We start from the raw sequence: 19,649 nt of genomic DNA on the forward strand, positions 1-19,649 counted from the left end.
ATGGAATACTCTCCAGTTGACTGGATGAGTTCAGCTCCAACACCATTCACACTAAAACAGTCAGTTTGATGGCAACACATCTTCAAACATTCACCCCTCACACCACCACACATAGGGGCAGAATGTACCAGCTCCAAGATGCACTGCAGAAATTCAATAAGGCTCTTTAATATCTTCAAACCAAGACCATTATCATCTGGAATGACAAGGGCAGCAGATACGAGGACACCACCACCTGCAAGTTCCCCTCAAAACTACTCACTATCCTGATGGAAATATATTGCTATTCTTTCATTGTGGTTTGGTCTGCAAATTCCCTCCCTAATAGCATTGTGGGTCTACCTACATCAAGTTGATTGCATTGGTTCAAGAAGCTCACCTCAAGAGCAACTCGAGATGGGCAAACAATGCTGGTCCAGCCAGCTACAACTAGATCCCATGAACAAATACAAAATAACATATATCATGCAGGTGCTGAAAGGAATTAAGAAGGCAACTGATATGTTGACTTCTATTGCAAAGGAGTTGAAATACATGAACAGGGAACCTTTTCTGCAATTGTATAAAGCTTTGGTGAGACCAGACCAGGAGGACTGTGTGCAGTTTTGATTGCCATATCGAAGAAAGGACATACTTCTTGTTTTGCCGAGCTGGGGAATTTAGAATGTGGATACACAATCTCAGAAAAAGGGGTCGATCATTAAAGACTGAGATGAGGAGAACTTCCTTTACTCAGAGAATTGTTAACCTTTGGAATTGCCAACTGCAATATCGTGTACTTACTTCATCATTGAATGAATTCTGGAATTAAATTAATGGATCTTTGATCTCCCAGGGAAATAGAGAGTAGGTGGAATAATGGAGTTGAGGTAAAGTTCAGTAAAGGTAATATTGAACTGTGAAATAAGCTTGAGGGTTCAAATGGTCTACTCTTGCTCTTGTTTCCTATGTTATTATGTTCTTTGTAGTTTCATTATATAGATTTTGGCCTTGGCATTCCGAAAGCATCATTGCACCATCACACTCCTGTCACCATGACAGTCTGATTCTGGCCCCACTTTCACCCGAGGTAAGTTGCAGAATTTCAGGTCCCTTATTTATCAGCTTGTAGATTTATGTTCACATTCAACAAGTGAGTAACAGCAGCAAAGCACTAGATTTGCCTTGTTAGGCATATCCATTCCTGTTTTGCAACATTCTGATTTTAGTCAGTTCTTGTATCTATCAATAACAGTTTCAGCAAAACAATTATGTTAAGTATACAACCTGTCAATATTTTAGATTAACCTTGTAGCTCCAGAGACGGAGCACTAACCTCACAATTTTGTCTAATTACATTTATTTCCTGTCTTGAATAAAAGCATACACTTTGTTTCTCTCAGCTGCTGTTGCAGTCGAAGGGATGAGATGGTGAAACTGCAACAGTAGAATTTTCTTCAGGAAACTGGAATGGATTAAAGGCCTGAAAACAACGTATAGAGCAGCTCTGTCAAATGTCAAAAAGTGTGGTGCTGGAAAAACACAGCCGGTTAGGCAGCATCTGAGGAGCAGGAGAGTTGACGTTTCGAGCATAAGCTCTTCATTCCTGATAAAGAGCTTATGCTCAAAATGTCAACTTTCCTGCTCTCGAATGTTGCCTGACTGGCTGAGCTTTACCAGCACCACACCTTTTGACTCTGATCTCCAGCATCTGCACTCCTCACTTTCTCCTAGCTCTGTCAAATGCGTGATTCTGTGTCAATGTTGGAGAAAAATCACAGATAACAGAGGCAAGCTGTGGATGAAATGTAAAATATAAATTATGTTGACCTTCCTCCTATCAAGGTGTGCATTCCTGCAAATGGCTGAGATTGCTCTAACTCAAGTGGTGACCTTGGATCAGACTGGCATCGCCAGGTATCATGGTCTTCACTGCTGGTCCTGGGGAGAAGGAAGCCCTGCCAATACACCATCTCCTTCAACAAGATTTCCAGGACCATGTCTGCAAAGTAGGGCACCAGTTTCTTCTAGTCTGCCATGCCTCGGTCAAATATTAGGAAATATGCAGGGGAGCCCCTTTATTGACCAATCTCGACCAGCAGCACAAACTGCTTTTAAAGGTGGTGCAGGTGCAAGGGACGCTGGTAAATTCCACGACATTTGTTGAGTGCTAAGTTATTCTGGAAATGGTATGTGCTAAGATGGGGTGGAAATCTGGAGGGTGTGGTGGTGGCATAATTAATGAGGTGAGTTTGGTGAGACTTGGTGAGAAAACTAGCCAGGCCTCATGGCAAGAATCCTTCAAAAAAAAAATTGACACAATTTAGACTTAGTCTCCAACTGGAGAACCAGCACACAGCTCCACCTCAGAAGGTATTAGATATCCATTAGTTAACTGGATAGCTTTGGGCTGGAAAATCTAGGGACTATTTCCCACTCATTGTCAATTTTTCAGACTGGCAGAAGGAGTTCAGGGACAGGGATGTATAATGATAGTGACCCTGCTAAAGCTTTGAGTGAAAAGATCAGGGGAGAACCTGCAACAAGTCAGGACTCTCTCCTAGGCAGTCTGCACCCCATGAATGCTCCTTCCCCATGGGCTGTCTGCCTACACCCCCATTCCCCAATCTGCCCATTCCCAATCCTTTCTCCAGCTTCACCTTCCATCTACACAACCACGCACGCACAGACACATACACACATGTGTACACACACATACCTCTGAGGTGGGTCTTCCTTCTGAGTGTAGGACAGAAGTCCCAACTCTATGGAATAATGCTCACTGGATGCACGTGTCACTGACTCACTAATGGGAAAAGAAGCCCTGGTCAAAGTGTTTCTTCAGAAAGTTCCAGCAATAATTTTGTCTGGGCAGTAGAGGAAATCAAATTAGAAGAATCATAAGCTCCTCACCAAGTCCACTTGGATATTTTTCTCTGTTTGTTAAAATATAAGTGATATTATTTGGATTCTCTTATTTGGCCTTCCTTGTTCAATTTTCTCTTTTGTATCACCTGCAAATTATAATGTACACAGTAGTCGGTTCTGCTATCATGCAATAGTTCTGTTTGTGTGTGACCACTTGTTATTAAAAAATCGCATAATAGCAGTGCCATTTAAACTAATGGGGTCAGAATTGTGTTATAACCAATACACACTTTAAAAGTTTGTACTTCAGAAACAGTATCCCCAATTCATCAATCATGTTAAAGAGATTTTGCATTAACAAATGCACATTATAGCAGAATGACCTATACTAACAGCAACAACAACATATTTATACAGCAGCTTTGACATAGTAAAACTCTTCAAGACCATTCACAGGAGCATTTATATCACAAATTATCGCAGTGAGTCTTATAAGAATATATTAAGTCAGGTGACCAAAAGCTTGGTCAAAGATGTAGGTTTCAAGGAGTATCTTAAAGGAGGGAAGCAAAAAAAAGTGGTGGGGATTTTTGAACAGAGAATTCTAGAACATGAAGCCTACACAACTGAAGACAATGGCAAAGCAAATAAAATTGAGGATGCTGAAGAGCCAGAATTAGATGACCAGAGATATCTCAGAGACAGGGCCATGGAGAGATTTGAAGATAAGCAAGAAAGTGTTGAAAAGGAAAGTCTAACTTCTCTAGCAGCTGATGAACACTGGGAATAATGGTGAGCCAGATAGTAAAAGTGATGACATGAGATTTGAATTTGAGACATGACATTTAGGTTTATGGCAATATGAGAGGTCAGCCAGGTATGCATTGGAATAGTCAATTCTAGAAGCAATTAAGGTATGGATGAAAATTTCAGTAGGAGAGAGGCTGATACAGTTGAAATCAGGCAATGTTGTAGAAGTGAACATTGATAGTGTTGGTAATGGAAATATGGTCAGTAGCATATTTGTGAACAGATAGTTGAGAGACCAGAAGCAGGGTGAAGTCATTAGTCGAGGAATTGAGTTTAGAACAAGTACCAAAAGCAACATTTACTGTCTTCTAATTATTTAACTCGAGTAATCTTCTGTACATCCAGTATTGATGTCAGACAAGCAAACTGATGATTTAGCAGCAGTGGAGGAGGTGGTGAGTTACAGCTGGTCTCATCAAAACCTGAGTGTTGGGTGCCAGCAGCCTGAACAGAATGAAAGCTAAGCTCCTTCAAAGAAGTGACATTGTTCTGATTGTGAATCTGGATGCGACACCTCTCCACTGCAGGCATCCTCTGTTATCGTCAAGTACTGTAGAAATGAAGTCACCAACCAGATCTGCAGGCTCTGCCACATGATTTTGGCAGCGAACAGAGGAACCAATAGCCAGATGTAGAGCCACACCATCTGTTGAAAAGACACCTGCAGCTACTATGCAGCAAAGGACTGGCATAGTCAATGACAAAGATGGCAAGCAGTGACCTGAAACTTGGCTGCAATACTTTGCAGGAATGTTGCATTGTTGATAAATGTATGTATGTATGTAGGACTGCGGGATGGTGGTCCTCTCACACACCCCAAACTCTCATGCAAAGATACTGTGACAGTTCTGAGTCTGCTCCCCTTTCAATTGTAAAATGCTGTTAACAGGTTTAGAACTTTCTAATTGTTTTCAGATTTGTCTCCTATTCTGGCAGCTCCCTTTAATTGTCGCTTTCCCTTTTAATCATACTTTTCCACAACTTCTCACTGTTAACACAAGCAAAACCTGAACATATAGTCAGCAGTGAAGAAGAAATGATGGAGACTTTGGGAACACATAGACAACCTGGTAAAATCAACAGAGAGAAGTCGGTGTAGCTATATTTTGGTAGGAAAATGTAAAGTGATAACACATGCTAAATGGTATAATTTTAAAAGGGATGCAAGAATGAGAGACCTTTGTTGCTTTCACAGAGCTTTGAAGGTGACAGACCAGATTAACACAGCAGTTAATAATATAAATAGTATCCTGGACTTTCAAAACAGGATGAACCACAACAGTGAAGATGCCATTTAGCTTGGCCTTATCTGGAATATAGTGTCCAATTCTTGCTGCTACATTTTAGGAAGTATGTAGAAGTCTTGGAGAATACACAGAAAAGTTTTACCATTATGGCACAGGCAATGAAGAATAGCTGTTAACTTGGATAGATTATAAATCTAAGGTTTTCTCTCTCAAGCAGTGAAGCTAAGAAAAGATTTGATAGAGGGATTCAATATGATGAATTGGCAGAGGTAATAAGGATAAATAAACTGTATGCAATGGAATATTTGATGACCAGAAGACACAGATTTAAAGTGATAACCAGAGGTTACATAAGGAAAACCCTTTTAACACAATTAGTAGTAGGATTCGAAAGCATTGCCTGATAACATGATGCATCTGAATTCAATAGAAGTCTTGAAAACAGAATTAGATAACAACTTGAAGGAGAAAACATTGCAGATATGTGGAAAAAGGGTACTAGATTGTTGTTTGAATGTCTTAGTGCAGATGGGATGAGACAAATGACATTATTTTGCGCAGCTTTATTCAGATATGATTTTATTTCAAATCTATCTTTAATGTTGTGCCCATGAGCTAATCTCAAGAAACTGCATGCAAACATCACTCTTCCATTTACACATTTCTAAGACACTCCACTAGCTATTCAGATCTAACTATACGTTAACAGTAGAGCATCTAGCTTCCTATTTGGGTGCCAACACAGTGCTTTTCTCTTACCTGTAAACTTAGGCTTTCTTATTCTTGTACAACATAGTCTCCTATATTAATGGAATGGTAAAGGAAACTGTCATGTAATTTTGGTACCAAATTTAAGGAATTTGTTCTGATGAACTATGAAAGGTATTGTTCTGATTTAATATTTCGTTCCCCTAACTGAATTCACCTTGCTTTGTGATATCACAAGGTAACATATTTAAACCCAGCTTTTAAAGAGCGATGCATTAACAACTGTTCTCAACCAAAATTAATTAATTTAATGCAATTTTAATGACTTTGGCAGTCAACTGATTCACATAATACATATTTCTTCTTAAACAGCAGCCACTTTCAATAGAGATGTGAAATATTTAGCCTACCTTGTGGAAACAAACAAACGTTAGGCTGTGTATTAATCTGCATTGGCAGTTGTTGCACTTGGGACCAGCTGCAGCTCTTCTTGTCTATGCATCAGTAATATTCCTCTGTGAATTTCTCATCATGCTGGTCAGGGAGGCAGCCACCTCTTTAAGAGTCCCCATAAATGCTCATAATTGCTGCATTAAACTTCAGTTTATTATTTTTTGCCAGGTGCAGGTATTTGGATGATATGAAACCCAAGTGCATTTACATACAAATTGAAGATTTTTTATTAATCAGCTGAATAACAGGAATAAAACGGCAACACTCCATCAGGTCTTTAAATACATTTGGTGACATTTTTACCAAGCATTAGCATGATAGGGCAAGCAGAATATAATGTAGCAATGATTGCTTTTCCATTATAAGCACAAACGGTTTCATTTTTCCTGTCATCTCAAATAAGTGTTAAAGACGGTTTGGAGGGTATTGTGCAAGCTCCGTATGCTGGAGACTTTCAGAAGGTGATGGACATATTAAATAACCATTAGTAGCCAGGTTTAGATTGCTCTGACATCTCCCCTTTCTCTTTCTTTTTTTTTGGAATTTGGGCTTTGATTTAAAATGAACACAATCCGCAGTTGGTTTTCTAAGGGCTTTCAGCATTTCCATTTTTCTCAAAGAAAATGCATTACAACAGTCATTTTATAACTGTTAAGATAACTGCCGTTAACAAGCACTTAATTAAAATGTACAATAAATAGCCGTCTGCAGCCTTATCTCCTCTTCTGAGCTACAGCAGCACAGGCCTCCAATGCACAGACCTGCTGTTCTTTTGCTCGTTTGCAGATTAATTGCTTTTCTGTCTGGTGAAACTCGTTTCTTCTTCAGCCAGATCGTAAATGACCAGATAGGGACTTTATCAATCAAACTACCTTCCTGATCACCTCCATTCAGCACTGGACTATAACATGTCTGTGTTGAATTTGTAAACAAATGGAAGTAGCAGGGTTAGGCAGTCAGTAACACTTTTATCTGTGTTTCTTTTTTCAATGGAGACAGCCAGGAAATCTACTTCTGAAGCATTTTAAGAAAGTGAACGATCAGCTTTGAAGATGGAGGAGCAAAGACGCCAATAGCATTGAGTCTTTGATGAGCAAGGTTGACAATTAACGTTCCCCTGCATAAATACAGGCTCTTGGGAGTTATCTCGCATTAGGATCAGTGGGGGTGTAGGCCTGCCATAGCTCTCATCAAGTTGGCCTGAATGATTTATAAACTGGGAACATGATAAATGTTATTTTAAGTGGACAAATCAGGTTGCAGACGTATACATTCTGTCAATGCAACATGACCACTGCTCGTAGGGGAAGAATAACAATCACAGAGGCTGGTAATTGAAACAGGATCAGAAGCAGGCATATCCCACTCTCTCACATAAATCACTAGAAAGGAACTAATCCTCCTTCTTCATAACCCCCTATTTGGCCTGGTTCCTTCTTTGTCCATTTTCTTTTCTTCTTCAATTCACTGCTTTTCGACACTGAAGCTTTTGATTTTCATTACTGTTTCCTTTTCTACTGGTGAACTGTCTTCCCAGGATTCCAACACCAGGTCCATTTTCTATAAATCATTTCTTCCTGAATCATTTTCATAGCGTGCTAAAAATGACATTTGCACTTTTTAAAATATACTGTCCATTAATCATTCCCTGCTCATGATTTGCGGATCATCTCAATGTGGCGGGAAACTAGGCTGGTTAATTTTACCTTAGTAAAGGTTGATTCACACCTATTGCTTGTGTTTCCATCCCTCATTTTTTGTTCTTCACCACCCCCCGCCTCCACCCCTTATCAATCTAAAGAAATATTAATTTAGCAACCAGAAATCAAACAAAGCAAGGTAGGTGCACTATCACAGCAAATGACCACAGAACGGCTAACTGGGGACAGATTCTACAATGACATCACATCTTACAAGAAAGAATATCCGTAATAAATCATTAGTTGGTTCTTGCAGTAGTTTGTATATTTCTTCTGCACTGAAAACCAAGATGTTGAATCTAGATACAGACATTATGTATTAATTATAGTCTTCAAGCATGTCACATTCTATTTGGAGCTCATTTTACCTTAACCAAAGTTTACACTGCAATTGTGTTGGGGAGTAGGTTTAATCTCCAAAATTAATAATACTTTCATGTTGCATTTTGATATGGGCAGTAAGTTGAGAGGTTAGAGAACTGTATGTGAATTTGAAGTTGAAAAGTGCCCTATAGTGATATGATTATAATGTAATAAAGCTGAAGCAGGCAACGTTGGTTGTTTATTATAAAGGATCATGTTAAGTGAATCGAGACTTGTATGCTGGAGGTTTACAGAGTAATACGTAAGTATTATCATGCAAATAAGACAATTAAAACCTCTTTCAGATGATTGATGTCCTTACTGGTAAATGTTGCTTTACTGACAGCAAAGGAATGCACAGCTTCCCTTTGGCAATAAGTTGACTGCTGACTGTGGTATCACGTTTTACAGAAGTCCTTTGTGAAGAATGACAGAGCGCGGATAGCTGTTAATTTTAGCCCTAAGTCAACTAAGTCACTAGCTGCAATTTACAGGGAGGCCCATTACAGACACACATCATAAACTACTGAGATCCTTGCACCCAGACAATTCTTCACCAAATTGTCTCTACATGCTTATGGTCTACTGTTACACAAAGTATGTGCCATGTTTTCAGTGTTCTGGAGTCATACCTGATAGATTCACATTGTATAGGAAGTGATCTATTGCTTCGCCAATCCCAAAATGGAAAAGCTTGAAGACAATTCCTCCAGTGAAGATGACAGTAAGGAGAATAATCTAATTATTATTGATAAGAGCAGGCCTAAGACAGAAATTTAAGCTCTTTCCATGTCATTCGTGAGATTTTAAACTCAAAACTCAAATGGATCTCTGAAAACGTCAATGTGTTGCATCTATCTGTTTTAATTCACAAAATTGTCTGGTGGGAAGGTTTACTGTATGTAATGAAAAAAGAACAGGCTTATCATTTTGTTAGGTAAAATCCACATGATGCCATCATACCAGGGATGCCATCTTGTTAAAACATATGTGACCATGAATTGAATCAGTTGGTGGTAGGGTTGAGCGTCAGTCTTTCTACCTGAAACTTAATTTGTATAGAAGTGGGAAGGCAATGAGGTTCAGGACTGCCCCCATCCTAGTTACATTGCCTTTGAATCTCCAGGCCTGTCGCATCTGGGTCTGAAGATTCCCCTCTGACTGTCTTACTATGGACTTTTGTCAGCCTCGTATTATATGCAGTATTCTGGGTTGTTTTACAGCAGAACAGACACAGCTATGATTACAACCATGAAGAGTTGAAATCTTTATTACTTGCATACAATAGAGTATTTCAATGAAGTACCGTGCTACTTGGCTACAATAAAATGGACTACTTCCAAAGTATTTTACTATTCTTTCTGGATGATGCGTTGTTGGGCACTTAGAGTCATAGAGTTGTACAGCATGGAAACAGACCCTTTGGTTGAACCAGTCCATGCTGAACATTATCCCACAATAAACTAGTCCCATCTGCCTGCTCCTGGCCCATATTGCTTCAAACTTTTCCTATTCATGTACTTTTCAAATGTCTTTTAAAAGTTGCAATTGTACCTGTATCAACTAAACCTCAGGAAGTTCATTCCACATGCAAACCATCCTCTGTGCATAAAATTTACCCCTCATGTTTTTAATATCTCTCTCCTCTCACCTTAAAAATGTACCCCCAAGTCTTGAAATCCCCCAGCCCAGGGAAAAGACAACTACCATTAACTCTGCCTATACCCCTGATTATTTTATAAATTTCTATCAGGTTGCCTTGCAACCCTCTATGCTCCAGTGAAAAAAAGTCCCATCCTATCTATCTTACTTTATCAGTCAAACCTCCATACCCGGCAACATCTTGGTAAATTCTTGTAACATGTTATAGAGTTACATGCTGCCTTTCTCGCTCTGAAGGCCATCACAACAAACCAAGGCAGAAAAACAATGAAATATGAGGAGATACTACAATTGACTTAAAACAGACACATTTGGAGAAACTCAGCAAGCCTGGCAATATTTGTGGAGAGAAAGCTGAGTTAACATCAGTTCCCGTGACCCTTCTTCAGAAGAGCTTTCATGTCCAGGACAATTTGGCTGACTCTGTAGTCATTCCAGATTCTTTTGTATACCGATGCTAAGGATGAATTAGGCACAATTTGAAGAAATATCATATGCAGAGATTCTAATAGCCTTTTGCTTCCAATGGCAATTTATAGGCATTCTTACATCTGCTGCACTGTAGTTTAAATCACTGGAAAATAAAATTTGTTTTCCTCTTCTCATTTTAAAATATTTTCCCTTATTCTAACAGCATAATGAATATTGTATGCATCAATGATTGTCTCAGTCAATAAAAGGCAGTCAGTTTCAGCAATGCAAGGAGAGTTAATCACTCTTGGAGAACATTCTCCCATGATCCAAACTCTTCAAGGAGCATATATGAAGGTTACATACATACTGTTTGCATTTATGTCCAGAATTATACTGTGAAGTCATCCTGCAGGCACTCAGTTATAGAAATCACCTCACTTACTCTTTAAGTTGCTCCTACAGGCACTGGCCATGTGACATAGAGTATTTGGAAATGCATAATATAATTAAGAAGAATCAATGACTTCACGAAGAGGGAAATTATGGCTAACTAATCTATTAAAAGTCTTTGAGGAGTATCTAGCAGGATAGATAAAACAGAACAGAAAATAAAATGTCAAATGTAATATATTTGAATTTCCAAAAGGTATTCAATGAAATAATGCACCATAAATTGACCAAATGAGATAAGAACACCTAGTTTTGGGGTTGGCATATCAGCAATGATAGAAGATCGGCTAACTAATTGAGTATAGTGAGGTGGGATAAAGGGAATATTTTCAGAATGGCAACCTGTAGACTGCACAGGAATCAATGCTGGGGCCATAATTATTTCCAATATATTAATGATGTGGTTGAGAGAAGTGAATGTTCTATTACCAAGCAGATGACTCAAAAAATAGATGGGGAGGTAAGAGATGAGAATGACACAGAATATTGGCTGAGGGACATAGACAGGATGTATGAATGGGCAAAACCTTGACAATGGAATAGAATGACAGAAAATGCCAGAGGTTATGGAGCTTGGCAAGAAGAATGGAGGCGCTGAATATTACTTAAACGGAGAAAGATGGCAGAAAGCTGCAACATAGAAGGATTTGCATGGGGCGGGGGTCCCTCATGCATGAATCACTGAAAGTTTACAATTAAATTTAGCACATAATAGGGAAAGTAAATGGAATGTTGGCATACATTTCAAAGGGAGATTTTGCTAAAACTATACAAGGCACTGGTCAGACCGTACCTAGAATGTTGCATTAAAACAAACAACTGTGGATGTTGTCAATCTGAAACACAAACAGCAAGAGCTGAAGAAACATAGCATGTCTGGCAGTAACTGTAGAAAGAGAAGCAGAATCAAAGTTTTGAGTCAAGTGAACCTTTGTCGGAACCTTGTCAGAGGTGACATTTTTGAAATATATGATTCTTAGGGACCATAACAGTATGGCTATGGAGAGGTTGTTTCCCATTGTGGGAAAAAGAATCTAGGGCCCGAGGGCATAATCTCAGAGTAAGGAGCTGCCCATTTAAGGCAAAGGTAGTGAATCTGTGGAATTATTTACACAGAGGGCTGTTGAGGCTGGGCCATTAAAAATATTCCAGGCTGAGATAAATTTTTAATCAATAAGGAAACCGAGAGTTATGGAGAAATGCAGGGAAGTGGAGTAGCAGGATATCAGATAAGCCATGATCTCACTGAATGGGGGATGAGATTCAATGGGCTAACTGGTCTACTTCTATTCTTTCATTGTATCGTCTTATATAGATCTGATCTCATTTTCAATGTCAATATCAATAATAATAACAGATTCCTTTCTGGCCTAAGTAATGACAGTGGGGAGATTTCAGTAGCTCAACACATTGATTGCATGCCTTTTGTCATTGTTCCCTACAGTGACAGCATTTGCATTGGTGTCTGAGGCAACATTACATAAGAAGCATGGCTGAACATTAACTTGTGCTGTTATATGTGCTTTCTCTTCTAGTAGGTCCACTGATTTGTATAGCTTATGAGTTTGATGCCAGTTTTAATATTCGTGACTGATCCCTATCTTGTCCCTTACATCATTACTTAAGGTACACTGTTGCTGGAATAGGCAAGTATTTGAAGTTTGTATGAACGAATTTACTCCTTTGCAGCAGCCTTATTTACCTTTTATTCTTTAAGCTTTTGGGGCGTAACTTGCATGCATTATTCTTTCTCAGTTCAATTTATTTCAATATTGTCTGGACAGGATTTGAGAGACTGTCACACAGAGACATACAATCTCTGTGTACTTGACATCACTGCTCTTGTAAAGGTGGAAAGTTGAAAATCACAATAAAAGGGAGGGAATCCATCTCCACAATTTGACATTTAAGTGGAAATACAAAAGGCACTTATGTGAAAATATGGGTCTCCAGTATAGCCGTTTATCTAGAGTTCACCCATTTTATAACTTTGAATCACTGTAAGGATGTTGTATGTCTGCAGAGAACATTACTTCCCTAATGTACAAATCCATTTTGTTATTGATTACCGGATTCTGTAAGCTTCCTAGATTCTCACACTCTTTGTGGGCTCCCAGTTGGAAAACCAGAACATTACCTGGTTTAGTTCTGGATTACTAATCTTGTAACATTACCACTATGCTACCACTTGGCTACTACTGTGTTTAGTAACCAAAATAACATATCCACTATAAGCAGCCTAGAAATGCCTATTTATAAGTGATCATTGATAGTGACCTATAGATATAAACTTATGGACAGAAATAACTTTGATCTGCAGCATATTTCTGTGGCTCCTTACATAGTAACACTGTGTCATAACGACATGTGTACATTCTCAACACCTGTATGAAAGTTAGTGTGCATATTTATGATAAATAGATATGAACCAACATAGATGCCATGATCAGCTTGAAAAAAATTAATTATTTCCAGCGATTCCTGAATTCATTCTGCCCAATTTAACAAATTTCAGTCTAATTCACCAGGAATGTCCATAAGTATGCAACATCTTTGTTTGTTCTCAGGATATGGGCATTGATCAATGTTGCCAAAAGGACAGTTAACATTCAACCAAATGGCTTTGGTCTATAGTCACCTGTAGACCAGAACTGAACCTTACCCAAGTAGTATTATGAAATGAAGGGTTTTTTGACAACAATCCTTGACGGATACATGGTCACCTTTAGACTAACTTTTTATTCTAGTTTCTAATTGAATTTACATTTTACCAGTTGCCTTGTTGGATTGGAACCCATAGCCCCAGAACATTACCTGGTTTAGTTCTGGATTACTAATCTTGTGACATTACCACTATGCTACCACTTGGCTACTACTGTGTTTAGTAACCAAAATAACATATCCATTAAAAGTAACCTATAAATGCCTATTTATAAGTGATCATTGATAATGACCTATAGATATAAACTTATGACTAAAATTACTGTATTAAAAATTACTGCATTAAAAATTACTGTAAATCTCCATCATCACCCTGTGCCTTAAATATACACTTCATTCTTGAGGAATCAGTCCTTTTTACTTCTCCATCTGGACAATATTTACAAGTTGACTGACTATTACAGAATGAGTTATCCTCATTCGCCCAGCCAAAACTAAGTAAATCTTGCAGCTTCAGTTTAAGCCTCCAGACCTTACTCTTTTCAATCCGAGCATAAGCTTCCATCTGTAATCTTGAGTGGTAATCCATATAGACTTGCTGTTTTGGCTCTTTTTTCTATCCCTCAAGAGTATTGCAGACTAAACCTATATATGAAGTACTCTGATGTGTTTCAGAAAATCAGTGACATGATCCCAGAAAATCTTCTGATGAACCTTTCCTCTCTTAGATCCCATCTCCAAAATGATATGGGTTACAATTGCAGATATGGAGGGAGAAATGACAAATTGAAGTTTATCCAGTTAATGCAAGGTGCTGCACTTTGGGAGATCAAATGTTAGGGAAAACTATATAGTTAATGGAAATGTGAGGAGCAAGTGTTTTACACAGAAAATGATAAGAGTGTGGAACACGCTGCCAGGAGTGGTGGCGGAGGCAGATAGGGTACAGACATTTAAGGGACTTTTAGATAAGTACATGAATATGTCAGGAATGGAGGGATATGGATCAAGGGCAGGCAGAAGGGATTAGTCTAATCTGGTGCTGTGTTCTCTGAAGGGTCCATACCTGCGCTGTACTGTTCTATGTTCTATGTTCTGTATACGTAGAATGAATTGTCAGAGGAAGTGGTACATGCAGGTACATTTAAGTCATTTGGGTAGGTCCATGAATAGGAAAGGTTTAGTGGTGCCAAATGCAGGCAAGTGGCGGTGGTTTAGTTTGGAAGACTTGGTTGGCATGGACTGAAGGGTCTGTTTCTGTGGTTTATGATTCTATGACTGCATGACATGGGTCTTGCATTCAGGTAGAGATGCTAATTAGCTATCCTTCAGACTCCCAGCTTTCATCTCTCTTAAAGCTAAGTAGACAATGTAATATATAACTGTTTATAACATCTGACATTCTCAATCCCTTTCTGGGATTTTGGAGACTAACATTCTATTCGGCATACGCACAGATTTTTTAGGGAATTTTAATAGACATGACCACTTTGCATTTTCTTCGCGGCAAAACATCTGGGCCATCCTTTAATTTTGTGATGCTCTTCATTCCTCCATATGACCCTGAATCAAGGAAACATCTCCAAAGTATAAAAGTCTTATAAACCTTGGATTTGTGACACCTAAGAAATCAGAACATAGCTCAATAAACTCCAGTAAGGAGTATTACAATGGCATAAGTTGGCTGCTATATTTTTGTTATTGCAGTAATGAGTACACTTCAAAGCTACTCAATTGATATTAAAGATTTTCAGGATCACTACAGTTGTGAAAAGAAGGAAATCTGCTGTACTTACCTGGTGTGATCTATATGTGTTCCTAGATCCACAGCAGTGTGACTCACTCTTAACTAGCCTCTCAAATGGCAGCAAGCCACTGAGTTCACGTCCAACCAGGGATGGGCATTAAATGTTGGCCTTGTAAGCAATGGCACATCTTATGAAATAATGTAAGGCATTTGACAAGGTTCCCTATGGGAGACTGGTTAGCAAGGTTAGATCTCAGGGAGCAGGAATACAGGGAGAACTAGCAATATGGATACAGAACTAGCTCAAAGGTAGAAGACAGAGAGTGTGGTGGAGGGTTGTTTTTCAGACTGGAGGCCTGTGACCAGTAGAGTGCCATATGGATCAGTGCTGAATCCATTACTTTTCATCATTTATAAAAATGATTTAGATGTGAGCATAAGATGTATAATTAGTAAGTTTGCAGATGACACCAAAAATTGGAGGTGTAACGGACAGCGAAGAAGGTTCCCTCAGATTACAATGGGATCTTGATCAGATGGCTGCTGGCAGGTGGGAGTAGATTGGGTTGGGATAAATGGTCAGCATGGACAAGTTGGACTAAAGGGTCTGTTTCCATGCTGTACATCCCTATGACTCTAAATGCAATTCTTCTTTACTAGATTCGGTTTTGTTCCTACCCAATGTTCAGACATGTTTTTCCATCCTCGGTTACTGCAAAATGATCACTCATGAAGAGCAGTTAATTAAGTGAGAATCAGAAAGGCTGATGATGCCCGTGGAATTCTAACATTAGTCAGCATTTTTTGGAGAGAAAATGGAAAAGAAGAAAAAATACTTTTTTTCTCCCAGATCATATTACGTTTAAATGATAGTTCACAGCCTGTGACCCACTGCTAGTACTGCTCTAATTAATTAAGTAGAAAGCCAAGAATTGTAGCTTTGTTATTTAAATTATGTACCTGCAAGTTAAGATCTGAAGTGATTGTATGAAAAAGGACTGGACAGTGTCGTTGTCCTCTATTGCAAAATGTGACATTGATGCATTGTCCTTACTAATTCAGTAGTCTTCACGAAGTTGGACATTGAGGAGGTGCAGAATGTCTGGACTGACTGATAAATAGCTTTGAAAGATTTCAGTGTCATTCTATTAACTGTTTTGTTTTGTCAGTATAAATGCCAAAGATACATTAGTGCTAATTACAGTGTAGGATAGAAAGTAACCCAATAAGAACTCTGTTAAACCAAAGCACAAAGGAATGGCTCTTTATTCCCATTAGTGTATCTGAATGCAAGAAGAAGCTAAGTAGGGACAGGAGTTCAGAATTATGCAAATATATGATCAACAGTACATTGAGTATATTGAGTTATTTTATATTAAGTTTTGTGAGACTGATATTCTTTAGCCAACTCTTGGTGTTTACACTGTTGAATTTGCCCCCCTTACTCAGGCGCATTATGAAACATCAGACATTGGAGTTTACCTTTAGGAGAAGATTTAACAAAATAAACGCTCAAGGCTGCCTCAGGGAATCTGAACTCTGAACTTAATGGAGGCGACATAAAAGCAACTTCTAAAGAGTTGGAACAGGCAGGCATGTACATGCAGCATCTTGGTGCAGAGATGTGCTGTGTCAAAAGCATCATGATTTCATTACTACATGATTAGTTCAGAGCTGAAAGCTCACAGAGAGGCATCGAGCAGAAGGATGCTGATTCTCTAAAGCAATGGAAGGAAAATTAAAGACTTTGACTGCTCCAGTGAATGTGCCAGGATGAAAGGAGTAGCCCATGTCTGTATTCTGGCCAAGGAAATTTTAATAACATGGTTGAGGACTATGGTAGTGAAGCTAAAATCGAGAAACAAAGAAATCAAGATAAATGTAAAGAGTTGACAGCACATCTGAAACATATCACACATATGGGAAGATTAACATGTCAACTAGGCTGGGATTCAAACCCACAGCACAGCTGTGTATGCAGGCAATGAACATTCTTATCAGCTGTCTATTCGTGAATCCGTAATGATGCCATATTTGTGGCTGGAAGTCACTCTATCCTCACACAAAATCACATATACGGTTTACAACAGTCTAAGAGCTGCATTTGTGTCTCACTGAGATAATCTGACATGATAACAATTACAAAACGTAAAAGGCATCTGGATGGGTATATGAATAAGAAGGTTTAGAGGGTTATAGGGCAAATGCTGGCAAATGAGACTAGGTCAAATCGGGATGTCTGGTCAGTGTGACCAAGTTGGACTGAAGGGTCTGTTTCCATGCTGTATGACTCTATGATGGTTCTTACTAAACTGCACTTGGTAGTGTCATTATGGATAGATCACATAAGCAAGTAAGTGGCTAAAAGCCTCAATGATGTATGCAACTGGTCCACAAAAATGTAGAACATGTTTGGAAGTCTAAGCAATAACCTCTATGTAATTGAATTGTCTTTACATGTCTTTACGAAGCTCAAATTTGCATTTAACAACAACATGCTGTCAGGCTAATTTATCTTTCACCAGTTAGGAGAGAGGTTCAAATCAGGTCTATTCTTGGCAAGAAGCTGTTTATTGAATTTAGAAAATTAAATCAAAGAACAAGGCAAGTTAAATAAGCTGCTTGCAATGTTACAAATAATTTAGGCACTGAAGGTAAATTCATCCTGAATGATAACAGTAGCTTTGTCTCTTATTGAAAGTAAAATAGTCATAATGTTAGTTTAGATGTTAGATGTATTGGTTGATTACAAAAACTGAGACTCATTTTAATTACTGTGGTATTCTGAATTGCTGAGAAAAGAAAATATTTCTTAACATCAGCACAATTTTGGATGCAATTATGTACTTAGATCACCTACTGGGTTCGGTGAAAACAAAAAAAAGGAACAGGAATATTCAAGTTAACCTCTGGAGTCTATACTGCCACTTAATTAGACCATGACTGATCTGTCACCTAACTCCATATACCCTATATCCCTTAATACCTTCGGTTAATCAGAATCTTATCAATTTCAGGTTTAAAATTAGATCTAGAATCAATTACAGTTTGGGATGGAGAAATGAGAATTGCCACTACATTTAATGCTAGTATCATTTCCTAATTTCATCCTTGAAATATCTGTCTCTAACTTTAAGGTTAAAATCAACAAGGTAAAAACAATGACTGCAGATGCTGAAAACCAAATACTGGATTAGTGGTGCTGGAAGAGCACAGCAGTTCAGGTAGCATCCAACGAGCAGCGAAATCGACGTTTCGGGCAAAAGCCCTTCATCAGGAATAATTATTCCTAGAGTCCTGAAATCAGGGGAAAGGTTTCCCTCTATCAGATCCCAGCTGATCTTGAAAACCAATTAATTTGCCCTTTAACCTTCTAAATTACAGGGAATACACCCCTACTTTCTGCAATCTGCTCTTTCAGTTTAAAGCTTGAAGTCCAGTACTGTTCTGGTAAATCGATATTACACTCCCATCGAGGTCAGTATATTCATCCTAAAGTGTGGCGCCATGTCTTGCTCAAGATACCACAGGTTCAGTCAATCCAGATCACTGCTTAGCCAAGGAATGACACTACAATCATAATTTCTAGTTCTTTATGTATAAAAGGCCAACATCCCATTACCCACTTAATTAATTTCTGTACCTGTTCTTAAAATTTAATGATTTATTTAGTCTCTTCAGAACACCACTTTTTCCAATTTCCATCATTTAGAAAGTACTTTGTTCTACTGTTTTTGTTCGAAATGAATAGCCTCATGTTTGCCAACATTGAAATCAATTTGGCTCAGATATAGCCGTTCAGTTAATCTATTAACATCACTTTATAATTTTACCCTTCCATCCACAATGTTGCCTGTTTTTGTGTCATTAGCAAAGTTTGGCATGAGGTTTCTATCTCAACCTCTAAGTCTTTAATAAATGCAATCTGTAATTGACACCAGTGGTCACATCCTGCCAACTTGAGTACTTGTACATTATCCCTATTCTCTGTCTCGTGTCACTCAGCTGATCTTCTAACTTTTCAGTTCTACGAGTCTCAATTTAACTTGCACTTTCTTATGAATACATGCCTTCAGGAAGTCGATGTAAGTAACTGTATTAGACATTGAAACAACCAACGACCGAAATTGCTGGAGAAACTCAGCAGGTCTGGCAACATCTGTGAAGAGAAAACAAAGTTAACATTTCAAGCCCAGTGATCCCTTTTCAGGGCAGAATGTCATTAGACATTCCCCTTGCAACTACTTTAATCATTTTTGCAAAGCTTCTATCAGATGCTTCAGGCGTGACTTTGCCTTTAACAGTCCATGCTGGTTTTCACTGATCAGCTGAAACTTTTCAATGTGTTTAGTCATCTTATTCTTAATTATGGACTCTAGTAATTTCCTAGCAACAGATGTCAGGCTAACTGATTTATAATTCCCTGGTTTCTCTTTCTCATCTTTCTTTGTGTTTTGGCTATGAAGTTAAATAAGCACACTAACATAAATATTCTTGTTTCCTCATTGGTAGAAATGGTGTCAAAATTACAATGGAGTATCATTATGTTTTCCCTTGCAATTGCTTTGCAGATCATAATTGATTTGT

The sequence above is a fragment of the Chiloscyllium punctatum genome, chromosome 26 (assembly GCF_047496795.1).
Source record: "Chiloscyllium punctatum isolate Juve2018m chromosome 26, sChiPun1.3, whole genome shotgun sequence".
Taxonomy (NCBI): Eukaryota; Metazoa; Chordata; class Chondrichthyes; order Orectolobiformes; family Hemiscylliidae; genus Chiloscyllium; species Chiloscyllium punctatum.